This window comes from Caretta caretta, chromosome 5 (genome assembly GCF_965140235.1).
Source record: "Caretta caretta isolate rCarCar2 chromosome 5, rCarCar1.hap1, whole genome shotgun sequence".
NCBI lineage: Eukaryota > Metazoa > Chordata > Testudines > Cheloniidae > Caretta > Caretta caretta.
The window spans coordinates 2,093,804-2,107,025 of record NC_134210.1 but is presented as its reverse complement, the minus strand read 5'-3'; the positions used below and the strand labels follow the sequence as shown (position 1 = coordinate 2,107,025).

The 13,222-nt window shown below is 49.5% G+C and overlaps 1 protein-coding gene across 3 annotated transcripts in view; it reads left to right on the top strand.

Moving 5' to 3' along the window:
- The window catches only part of LOC125636689 (phospholipid-transporting ATPase ID), a 128,505-nt gene that overhangs the window by 28,312 nt on the left and 86,971 nt on the right, over positions 1 to 13,222 (top strand). The gene's annotated exons all lie outside the window — the stretch shown is intronic.

Sequence of the window (13,222 nt, the reverse complement as noted above, 5' to 3'; positions counted from 1 at the left end):
GAAATCAACGGCCTGCCAAACCTGGTTTTGAGTTCTATCCTTGAGGGGGCCATTCAGTTTCTCAGCCCCTTTGTTGATTTTAATTCCCTGTAAGCCAACCCTGTAAGCCAAGTCATCAGTCGCCCCTCCCTCCGTCAGGGCAATGGCAGACAATTGTTCCGCGCCTTTTTTCTGTGCAGATGCCATACCAAGGCAAGCATGAAGCCCGCTCAGATCACTTTGGCAATTAGGAGCACATTAAACACCACACGCATTATCCAGCAGTATATGCCGCACCGGAACCTGGCAAAGCAAAACCAGGCGAGTAGGAGACGTCAGCGCAGTAACGTAAGTGATGAGGACATGGACAGACTTCTCTCAAAGCAGGGGCCCTGGCAATGTGGACATCATGGTGCTAATGGGGCAGGTTCACGCGGTGGAATGCCGATTCTGGGCTCGGGAAACAAGCACAGACTGGTGGGACCGCATAATGTTGCAGGTCTGGGATGATTCCCAGTGGTTGCGAAACTTTCGCATGCGTAAGGGCACTTTTATGGAACTTTGTGACTTGCTTTCCCCTGCCCTGAGGCGCAAGAATACCAAGATGAGAGCAGCCCTCACAGTCGAGAAGCAAGTGGCGATAGCCCTGTGGAAGCTTGCAACGCCAGACAGCTACCGGTCAGTTGGGAATCAATTTGGAGTGGGCAAATCTACTGTGGGGGCTGCTGTGATGCAAGTAGCCAACGCAATCAAAGATCTGCTGATACCAAGGGTAGTGACCCTGGGAAATGTGCAGGTCATAATGGATGGCTTTGCTGCAATGGGATTCCCTAACTGTGGTGGGGCCATAGACAGAACCCATATCCCTATCTTGGCACTGGAGCACCAAGCCGACGAGTACATAAACCGCAAGGGGTACTTTTCAATAGTGCTGCAAGCACTGGTGGATCACAGGGGATGTTTCACCAACATCAACGTGGGATGGCCGGGAAAGGTACATGACGCTCGCATCTTCAGGAACTCTGGTCTGTTTCAAAAGCTGCAGGAAGGGACTTTATTCCCGGACCAGAAAATAACTGTTGGGGACATTGAAATGCCTACAGTTATCCTTGGGGACCCAGCCTTCCCCTTAATGCCGTGGCTCATGAAGCCGTACACAGGCAGCCTGGACAGTAGTCAGGAGCTGTTCAACTACAGGCTGAGCAAGTGCAGAATGGTGGTAGAATGTGCATTTGGACGTTTAAAAGCGCGCTGGTGCAGTTTACTGACTCACTTAGACCTCAGTGAAACCAATATTACCACTGTTATTACTGCTTGCTGTGTGCTCCACAATATCTGTGAGAGTAAGGGGGAGACGTTTATGACGGGGTGGGAGGTTGAGGCAAATCGCCTGGCTGCTGGTTTCGCACAGCCAGACACCAGGGCGGTTAGAAGAGCACAGGAGGGCGTGGTGCGCATCAGAGAAGCTTTGAAAACAAGTTTCATGACTGGACAGGCTACGGTGTGAAAGTTCTGTTTGTTTCTCCATGATGAAACCCACCGCCCCTTGGTTCACTCTACTTCCCTGTAAGCTAACCACCCTCCCCTCCTCCCTTCGATCACCACTGTCAGAGGCAATAAAGTCATTGTTGCTTCACATTCATGCATTCTTTATTCATTCATCACACAAATAGGGGGATAACTACCAAGGTAGCCCAGGAGGGGTGGTGGAGGAGAGAAGCACCAGGAGGGGTGGTGGAGGAGAGAAGGACAAGGCCACACAGCACTTTAAAAGTTGAAAACTTTAAAACGTATTGAATGCCAGCCTTCTGTTGCTTGGGCAATCCTCTGGAGTGGAGTGGCCGGGTGGCTGGAGGCCCCCCCACCGCGTTCTTGGGGGTCTGGATGAGGAGGCTATGGAACTTGGGGAGGAGGGCAGTTGGTTACACAGGGGCTGTAGCAGCAGTCTGTGCTCCTGCTGCCTTTCCTGCAGCTCAACCATATGCTGGAGCATATTGGTTTGATCCTCCAGCAGCCTCAGCATTGAATCCTGCCTCCTCTCATCACACTGCCGCCACATTTGAGTTTCAGCCCTCTCTTCAGCCCGCCACTTACTCTCTTCAGCCCACCACCTCTCCTCCCGGTCATATTGTGCTTTCCTGCACTCTGACATTATTTGCCTCCACGCAGTCATCTGTGCTATGTCAGTGTGGGAGGACACCATGAGCTCAGAGAACATTTCATCACGAGTGCATTTTTTTCGCCTTCTAATCTTCACTAGCCTCTGGGAAGGAGAAGATCCTGTGATCATTGAAACACATGCAGCTGGTGGAGAAAAAAAAAGAGGTAGTGATATTTAAAAAGACACATTTTCTAGAACAATGGCTACACTCTTTCACAGTAAACCTTGCTGTTAACATTACATACACAGCACATGTGCTTTCGTTCCAAGGTCGCATTTTGCCTCCACCCACCACGTGGCTAGCCCCTCACCCCCCGCCACCCCGGCTAACAGCGGGGAACATTTCTGTTCAGCCACAGGCAAACAGCCCAGCAGGAACGGGCACCTTTGCATGTCCCCTTAAGAAAAGCACCCTATTTCAACCAGGTGACCATGAATGATATCACTCTCCTGAGGATAACACAGAGAGATAAAGAACGGATGTTGTTTGAATGCCAGCAAACATACACTGCAATGCTTTGTTCTACAATGATTCCCAGGTACATGCTACTGGCCTGATGTGGTAAAGTGTCCTACCATGGTGGGTGGAATAAGGCTGCCCTCCCCAGAAACCTTTTGCAAAGGCTTTGGGAGTACATCCTGGAGAGCTGCAAATGCCAGGGCAAATTAATCATTAAACATGCTTGCTTTTAAACCATGTATAGTATTTTAAAAAGTACACTCACCAGAGGTCCCTTCTCCACCTGGCGGGTCCAGGAGGCAGCCTTGGGTGGATTCGGGGGGTACCGGCTCCAGGTCCAGGGTGAGAAACAGTTCCTGGCTGTCGGGAAAACCGGTTTCTCCGCTTGCTTGCTGTGAGCTATCTACAACTTCATCATCATCATCATCTTCCTCGTTCCCAACACCTGCTTCTGTGTTGCCTCCATCTCCATTGAAGGAGTCAAACAACACGGCTGGGGTTGTGGTGGCTGAACCCCCTAAAATGGCATGCAGCTCATCATAGAAGCAGCATGTTTTGGGCTCTGACCTGGAGCGGCCGTTCACCTCTCTGGTTTTCTGGTAGGCTTGCCTCAGCTCCTTAAGTTTCACGCGGCATTGCTTCGGGTCCCTGTTATGGCCTCCGTCCTTCATGCCCTGGGAGATTTTGACAAATGTTTTGGCATTTCGAAAACTGGAACGGAGTTCTGATAGCACGGATTTCTCTCCCCATGCAGCGATCAGATCCCGTACCTCCCATTTGGTCCATGCTGGAGCTCTTTTGCAATTCTGGGACTCCATCATGGTCACCTCTGCTGATGAGCTCTGGCCAGCATGGCAAGCTGCAGGTGACCATGCAAACAGGAAATTGAAATTCAAAAGTTCACGGGCCTTTTCCTGTCTACCTGGCCAGTGCATCTAAGTTGAGAGCGCTATCCAGAGCGGTCACAATGGAGCACTCTGGGATAGCTCCCGGAGGCCAATACCGTCTAATTGCGTCCACAGTACCCCAAATTCGACCCGACAAGGCCGATTTAAGCGCTAATCCACTTGTCAGAGGTGGATTAAGGAAATCGATTTTAAGAGCCCTTTAAGTCAAAAAAAAAAGGGCTTCATCGTGTGGACAGGTGTAGGTTTACATCAATTTAATGCTGCTAAATTCGACCTAAACTCCTAGTGTAGACCAGGGCATAGAATCATAGAATATCAGGGTTGGAAGGGACCTCAGGAGGTCATCTAGTCCAACCCCATGCTCAAAGCAAGACCAATCCCCAACTAAATCATCCCAGCCAGGGCTTTGTCAAGCCTGACATTGATAATTCCTACGGGTTTAGTCGCCTTGTGTGTGGCCAATGCCTTATAGGTCACGTTGGGGCCACTAGCAGACACTGCCTTGGGAGAAGGTGAGGCAGGAACAACCTACTTGGCAGGTCAGCCCTCTGTTTGTGAGCTGCCTGTCTCAGGTCAGGACCCAGCAGGCATGAGCTGGTACATATGGAGACAGCTGGTGGGAGGGGAAAGTCTCTAGCCCAAAGCCCCCAGATGCCAGCCCCATGTCTGAGCACAGAGCCAACTCTGAAGAGGAAGGCAGGGTGCTTCAGGCTTCTGCTGGTTCTCAGAACGGGAGGACCCAGGAGGTGGGAGAGAAAGGAAAGGAGGGACCAGGGCCGGAAGAGAGCTGGCCCTGTTGCTGGGGAAGAGCGATGTTAACTCAGCCGTTGTCCCTCATCATAATGCCCTGAGGGTGAGCGTTTTCTGCTTTAATGTTCTCTTAGTTATTGGTAGCCAGGCATGTGGCCCACAGTCTGGTCCACAGTACAGTGAGGGGTCTACCAACCTCCCTGCTTCTGAGAGGAGAAAGTGCCAGTCTCCACCCTGCTCTGGGAGCTCTGATGTCACGGCCCTGGAAAAGAACAAAATGGGGTTGGTAACCCACATCCTGTCCCTCAGTGAGAGGGGCCCTTGTCCCTCCGGCTTGGAAATATCTGGTGACAATCAGTGAGTCTTGCACCAAATTATATTAAAGCCCTGGCTTGTAAAGCATTTCTATGGCCACAGGACACTGAGGCTGATCTGGGATGCTGCCACCTTCTCTTTGATTAGTTGAAGTCAGAGCTGCACTGAAGAGTCTAGCTAGATTCTAGATACATAGAGTGGGACCCACTGGGAGTCATTTCTTCTCCCCCAGTCATCTCTCCCTGCTGGTGAAGATAATATAAACATTTGCTTTTAAAGAGGGCAGGGTCTAATATTGCACTTTATCTTCAGGTTAAACATTGACTGATCCCAAGAAGGAAATAATTCCAAGTCACCTTGCAGTTCAAGAGTTTAGAATTTGGAGCCTACAAGCCTGCTGTGTAGAAAGAGATGGTGTTTGTATGTCGTGTACTTGGATACTACGTCAGTTAATATGAGCAGAATTTCCTGTTGCATTAGTGCCCTGCACTGGAATGTCTTCAGTGTCTTACCCACCATTGCAAATTCCCACGATGATATGTTGTTTGTTTAGTGCTGATGCTGGACTTGATTCTGTACCGGGCACAAAACAGACAGCCTGTGTCCAAAGAAGCTCATGTTTTACAACAATATTTCTCTTTATATTGCCTTCCTGGAGGGGAGAGAGAAATCCAGTTCCCTCTGAGGACTCTCTTGCTTTCATTTATTATGGGAGGGACTTAGATACGGTGGGGATGGGCTCCAGATCAGACCTGAGGAACTAGGAGGTAGGAAAGGAAACAAGACATTTCAGGGGGATCTTGCTCTAGGATTTTTTAAAATTTAAATCGCTGACACTTGGTACAAGCTGGTTCGTTCCCAAGGTACGACATGTGCTCAAGCCCCAAGTTTTGATCCTCATTGGGACGGATGCTTCTGCAGCATTCAGAGAGCGGGCACTCCGGCAGAGGCTCGGAAATCTACCTGTTATGGAATTTTAACAAGGCACACCCAAGAATCCCCTCCCTCACGCTCACTGTCCTAAAGTCTCCTTTCTTCCGTCATGCCCACAAAAAGGGAGTCATTATTAATCGTACAGAATGCTGCAGTGTTTGCCCGGCAGCTGCGCATGTGCCTGATTCAAACAGCCCCGGATTTTATCGCTGCGACCTTTTTCGTTCCCAGTCCCCTCCCAACTGACTGTTACTTCCCCTCGTTGCATCACGGCCCCCTTGCACTGTCAGCCTTTCAGGGCAGGTGCTGGAGTCCTCGCGGCTGTGTAAAGCATCCAGCAGGAGCTGGTGCAACATACGAGCACTCCGTCACAGAGGGCAGGGTGGACTTGTGGTTAAGGTGTCGGACTGAGACGCCAGAAATCTGGGTTCAGGCCTGGCTCTGCTACAGGCTGCCTGTGTGAGTTCAAGTCAGTCATTTAACCATTTTGTGCCTCAGCTTCCTGGCTGTAAACTGAACAACCCTTCCTGCCAGACTTTATCTGCTCTCTGCTTGGCCTGTGAACTCCTTGGGGCAGGGGACTGTCTAACCATGGGCTCGTGCAGTGATCTATACCGGTGCTGCCATAATACAGATAATACATCCCAACCATACTGGTGCCATCAAAGCTGCCCTTATTCTCTCCCCAACGGGCCCTGAGTTGCTATAATTAGCTGAGACACCTGCCAACCTGGCAAACATGGTGGCCTGGTTTCTTTGGCACTTGTGGCTGGTACATAATGGGGAGATTCATCCGATCGTGTAACCTGGGGTCACTACTGTTGCACCAAGGGGGAATTTTGCCCATTGGTTTGTTGTAATAACCTCTCCACCTGCGATAACTCAGGTCTCTCTCATCCCCTAAAAGTGTGGCTATTTAATGATTAATCTTCTCCCTTGGAGCTGTGGCTGCTGTCCTGAATTGTCTCCTTGTTTCAGGGATGATGCTAACAATTAGCAGCTGACCTAGGCTCATCTCTCTAAGGCAATAATATCCCATCAACAATCTGAGCTAAGGGTTGTGATTTTCCTACCCATGGTAACATGGTAGTGTCCTCTGGGGGTTGGATTAGTCAGATGCAGCGCTGCAGCTCTCTCCATTGAACAGAACCAGCAGCTTGCGAGGTGCCCAAAGAATGTGACTGTCTGCAGAGGGGTGGGGTGGGTCAGGGGGACCAGGTGTCAGTGTTTCTTTTGGGGTTTCATCACACTATTCTCATCTAATGCAAACACCTTCCCCATCTCGGGGTTAGTGAGCACATAATAATGAATTAATAAGACTTAGTGCTTATTTTATTATTGTTCATACATTTCTCCAAAGGTGTGCTGACCCCTTGTCCGCCCACCTGTCCTTGGGGCCTGGCTGCAGTGACCCTGTGCTGCAGAGGCAGGAGCCGGCTTTGTGGATGGTGTATGTCCGCTGCTCCTTGGCAGCATGGCTCCGGAAGGAGTTGTGTTGCAACTGTCTGTCCTCCGGAGGCTATTCATTCACAGCTCAGTGTGGGGGATGGGTCCCCACAAAGGTTACTGCCACTGGAAGGATGCTGTGTAGAGAGGCCAGTCTCCATCCTGCCCCAACCACCAATGGGGTATTCCTGCAGTGCTGCGGATGGGGGGACTGTACCATGCGGCTTGCCCCTCACACTCATGCATTGGCATAGAGTCCCCCCCCTACACGCAGATCGCAGGAGATGATCCAGCCCCCTGACATGGGTGGCTGCACGAGTCCAGTCTCATGCTAGGGTTCCGGGGGCTGGTTTGTTGGATGGTGGAGCACGGATTTCTTGCACAGAGTCTGTGTTGTCTCTGTTCTGCTGTCAGGCTCTGTCGGTGCATCACTCTTAGGGCTGAGATGTGTCTCTCTTCATGGATCCGGTGTCAGGCCTTAATTTGTGTAAAACTTAGCAAAACCATTCAGTTCTCCACTCCCCCCAGGCAGCCACAGAAACTAATATCCACAAATTCCGCCCATTGGCCTGTTTAAGGCACTGCTGTCTGCGCTTTCATTTATAACTCAGACAAATTTCCGCTGTCCTCAGCCAGGTCTCGAATGTAACCTTTCATAAGACTTTTCCATGCAACAGCTCTACATTTAGAAGACTGGATGGACAATTATATTTATAGCTGCTTTTTGGCATGAGTTTAAAGTTATTCACTCCAGATGTTGTTCTGTGGCTTAGCTCCTAAATCTCTCTGCCTGAAAAAGCAGCCACTTTCCCAGAGACTCGGTTGCTGTGGTTAGACCAGGGCCTGGGCACTGGGCTACAGTTACATGTGGTTAGTTTCCAGTGAACGAAATGCTAGAGAGGGTTGTTTGTCATTGTTTTCAGCAGCAGTGACCTGGTAACCTGAAGCACAGACACCAGCACTGACTTTCATTCTTTCTTTCCAGTGACTCCAGTCATCTGGAGTACTGTGTCCAGTTTTGGGCCCCACACGACAAGAAGGATGTGGAGAAATTGGAGAGAGTCCAGCAGAGGGCAACAAAAATGATTAGGAGGCTGGAGCACTGAGGGAACTGGGGTTATTTAGTCTGCAGAAGAGAAGAATGAGGGGGGATTTGATAGCTGCTTTCAACTACCTGAAAGGGGGTTCCAGAGAGGATGGAGCTCGGCTGTTCTCAGTGGTAGCGGATGACAGAACAAGGAATAATGGTCTCAAGTTGCAGTGGGGGAGGTTTAGGTTGGATATTTGGAAAAACTGAGGTCCCTTCCAACCCTGATATTCTATGATTCTGCGAAAAGGAGCTGCATGGCCTTAGAATTAGAAGGTCATTTCTGGCTGGGATCCGATGGGCAGCATGTAGCACGGCACGGTGCGGCTCTCCTCGCCAGCCATAGGATTTCGCTGCGTTTGCTTAAGCTGAGCTTGTTTGGGTTGTAGCTTGTTGAAGTTTGTTGCTTCTTTTTTTTTGATCGGCTCCCAGCAAGGGGAGGCAAGCAGGGGCAAGGTGGGGAGAGAGTCAAGGGTGCACAGTGGGCCCATCACAGTCCCAGACTGCACACCGGGGTGATCTAGTCACATAGAGTGTTGGGGTTCTTAGGGATTGGTTTGTTTTGGCCTTGTTTTGAAATGGGATTAGCTTGATTTTTGGCTTAATGTGAAAGACGGGGTGCTTATTTACCACGTGAAAGTTGGCAATGGTGATCTGGGAACTAGCAGCCACTACTTGCAGTGAGCAGTATGTGGCTGCTGTGGATAGGGTCCCTGGGTTGGAACCCAGCATAGTAGGCACTCCCGGGTTCCTTCCCAGCCACCGGCAAAGTGGTGTAAACCCTGAGAAAGGGACAAGACTCCTTGGAGAGCCCAAGCAAAGGGCTGAGTTTACAGGGGCCAGGGCGGAAGACCCTGGTGAGGGTAGACAGACAGTTTTGTTGGACTCTGGGGTGCCAGGAGTGGGGAAAGGCCTGAATATGGCACTCAGAAGCTGGAGATACTCAAGAGGAGAGTGGGTGTCCGTCCCCCCTGGTTACAGGGATTCAGTTGAGTTATTTTAGTTTTTTGTTTATAGCACTCATCGGAGAAGTTTTCAGTGGCCCCTGTTCCTTGTTGCGCAAGGGAAAGCGGAGTCGTTAAAGCAAATGGTTGTCATTTGCTCTGTGAATTGGTGGTAGCTGCTGTCTACAGGCAGTGACAAGTCTGGAACTCCCAAGAGAGGAATTTGAAGAAACGTGGGGGATGTTCCTTACTCCTACAAAACAATGTGCAATGCCAGTTCAGGAGCATCTGTTCAGCTTGGAAAAGGGTCATTGCTGGGAGTGGCACAGCTAGTTTGCTTTAGGAGCCACACCTCTTGGGCAAAAGATAATACACAAACTTCCAGCTCTTTAGACTTGTCCTGATCTCCTCGAGAGTCATTGTGATATGGTTATTAACAGACCACGCTGGCTTGTGGAACACAATAGCAGATAACACACTGGCTGGTGTGCGTTGCTCCCTTGTGCTGGTAAAATAGGAACTGTTCACCTGGGTGTCATAGGCACTATACAGCTAATGGAGATTCTCTCTTTGCTCAAGTTGGGGAGCCTGTGCTTTCGGGTGGGATGGTGGAGATGGGTGAGGTGCCTGTTTGTCTTTTAACTTTTGCAATTGTACCTGCAGTGTCTGCACCCCTTCACACCACCCTTGCGAGTATTTCCAGTAGAGACCATAACAGTCTGGGCCGTTTCCAAAAGTGGCCTTTGATTTTGGTGGCCTTTGTTTTGGGGAGCAACATCTTGGGGTCCCAAAAAGAGAGTTCACTGTTCAACTTTGGCCTCTAGAAATAGCCATGATGTGCAGTGTTAAAGTTCCTATGGCAACCCAGGAAGCTTTCAGTCTGCTTTGGGACCCGACTGAGCAGTCGGTGCTGTGCCCAGAGGAGAGGGACCTAGACTCAGCTGTCCTTCCAGTCTGAGGTTCAGGCGGCCACTGCCTTTGTTTCTGGGGAAGGTTTACAAAGCCCTGCTGTTTTCTATTTCTACCGCACACCAAGGAAAGCACAACCCAAACAAGGACTGTTGCCAGCTTCTGGCACTCTCTCCTAGTGAGCTTCTGCCTGAGGAATGGTTTCAGAGGGGCAGCTGTGTTAGTCTGTATCAGCAAAAACAACGAGGAGTCCTTTGGCACCTTAGAGACTAACAAATTTATTTGGGTATAAGCTTTTGTGGGCTAGAACGCACTTCATCAGATGCATGGAGTGAAAAATACAGTAAGCAGAATATATATTACAGCACATGAAAAGATGGGAGTTGCCTTTCCAAGTGGGGGGTCAGTGCTAATGACTCAATTCAATTAAGGTGGAAGTGGCCTATTCTCAACAGTTGACAAGAAGGGGTGAATACCAAGAGAGGGAAAAATCACTTTTGTAGTGCTAACAAGGCCAATGCAATCAAGGTGGCCAATTTCCAACAGTTGACAAGAAGGTGTGAGTATCAGCAGGGGGAAATTAGTTTTTGTGGTGACCCATCCACTCCCAGTCTTTATTCAGGACTAATTTGATGGTGTCCAGTTTGCAAATTAATTCCAGTTCTGCAGTTTCTCATTGGAGACTGTTTTTGAAGTTTTTATGTTGAAGAATTGCCACTTTTAAGCCTATTATTGAGTGTCCAGGGAGATTGAAGTGTTCTCCTATTGATTTTTGAATGTTACAATTCTTGATATCTGGTTTGTGTCCATCTATTCTTTTATTCCACTTCCTGGACACTACAGTGAAAATAAGCGATGGTCACATAAACACCATCGTATACTGGAAACCTACTGACCACTATTCTTGCCTACATGCCTCCAGCTTTCATCCAGACCACAACACAATATCCATTGTCTACAACTAAGCTCTAAGATACAACCACATTTGCTCCATCCCCTCAGACAGAGACAAACACCTACAAGATCTCTATCAAGCATTCTTACAACTACAGTACCCACCTGGTGAAGTGAAGAAACTGATTGACAGAGCCAGAAGAGTACCCAGAAGTCACCTACTACAGGACAGGCCCAACAAAGAAAGTAACAGAACGCCACTTGCTGTCACCTTCAGCCCCCTACTAAAACCTTTCCAAAGCATCATCAAGAATCTACAACCTATCCTGAAGGACGATCCCTCACTCTCATAGACCTTGGGAGTCAGGCCAGTCCTCGCTTACAGACAGCCCCCCAACCTGAAGCAAATACTCACCAGCAACTACACACCACACAACAAAAACACTAACCCAGGAACCTATCTCTGCAACAAAGCCCGTTGCCAACTGTGCCTACATATCTATTCAGGGGACACCATCACAGGGCCTAATCACATCAGCCACACTATCAGAGGCTCGTTCACCTGCACATCTACCAATGTGATCTATGCCATCATGTGCCAGCAATGCCCCTCTGCCATGTACATTGGTCAAACTGGACAGTCTCTACACAAAAGAATAAATATATATTCTGCTTACTGTATTTTACACTCCATACATCTGATGAAGTGGGTTCTAGCCCACAAAAGCTTATGCCCAAATAAATTTGTTAGCCTCTAAGGTGCCACAAGGACTCCTCATTGTTTTTGCCTGAGGGAATGGAGCTCTCTCTCCAATGAGATACCAGGCTCCTTTCTCTGGTGCTGCACACACACATTGAACTCCCAGCTTTCCCTGGAAATGCTGAATTCAGACCACATGTTTGAGGTGCATCTCCCTGTCAGAGCCTTTTTTCCCCAGAGGGAAGCTGTACACAGGCCTGGGTGACCTTGAGGATGGCCAAGCTGGCAGAGTAAGGAATGCAGCCCGGCTTCTTAGCTGCGCTGTGATCAGGATCCAGCGAAAGCGCAAAGGAGCTCTCCATATAGCCCTCTGCAGATCTGGCTCCTTCCTCCCCTTTGCAGTCCCAATGCAGGCTACTCCCAGTGGCCCTGAAGAGAAGGAGAGAGAGGAGTCCAGGACCTGGGAGCTCACTCTTGGACTCTGAAATGTCAGCAGCTGTCACAGCTTTTGCCGTGCTCCCTGCTCCGTATTGCCTGTTCCTAGTCTACAGTTCCCGCTGTGGGGATATCAGCCAGCCCCCCTAACTCTCTGGGCTGCTCCCCAGCTTACAGTATCCTCCGCATAGATTCTCACCTGGCATCCAGCTAGGCAGACCCTGCCCTCTGGGTAAGGCGCTGCTGGCTGCGGTCAACCTCTCTGATGCTGCCCAGGTTCCTCAGTGTATGGTGTTGGGCACTGAGGATCTGGCAGAAGCACTGTCCATGCTTAGGCTGGGTTTCCTTTGTAAAGTCCTCTTCAGTAACAGCTCACTCTCCTGTGCCCGCGGCTTGTTTGAGCCTGGCTGTCTAACCACACAACGTTTGGTTGAATGATGCTGCTCTGGCAGTTCCGCGGAGCTGAATGTTGTTTCACTTTTCCCAAGCCCTGCCCACACTCTGCTCCTGCATTTCTGTTGGTTTTTTGATTTTCTTAAGGTTTTACCATCTCTTATTTTCTTCATGATCATTTATCTCTTTGCAGCATTTACTGTGGGACTCAGCTCAGAATCCCCAAGGAGGGATTCAGAGCAGCCCTAACTGTATAAAAGGAATGCAGCAAGTGTTCTGAAATACCCTTCTCTAGTGTGTTGCTTAGATCTGCCCAGTGACTAGTGGGGAATGTTTTACGTAGGGGAGTGTGACTTAGTGGTTAGAGAAGGGGAACGGAAGCCAGGACGTATGTTTTCTATTCCTAACTCTGCCTCTGACTCCCTCTGTGAGCTTGAGAAGGTCATGCTAACTGCTCTGTGCCTCAGTTTCCCCATTGTAAAATGAGGCAAAAGAATTTTTCTGTCTCACTAAAGGGGTGTAAGGGTGAATGAATTACTATCTAAAGCATTTGAGTTCCTTGAATGAAAACATCTCTGTGAGCTGCTTGTTATTACACTGCTGATGCCCTGCCCTCCTACACACTCCAGTAATGGTGCAGAATTAACAATAGAGCTAGGGCACCAGCTTGTCAAGATTTTTGTGGAGGGAGGTTGGGAGCTTGAGTCTCACTTGTCTAGAACTAATCCTGAGCCTCCAGGGAAGCTAATATGATGGGTAGGAGATCAGCCTGTCCTACTGATGCCATGCTGGGACCACAGTGAGGTATGTGATTGGAACGTGTTGGTGAATGAACGCCACATCACTGTGACACCAATGCTCAGCACTAGCATCATGGCAGGTGGGTGTCTGCCACACACCACTAAGCC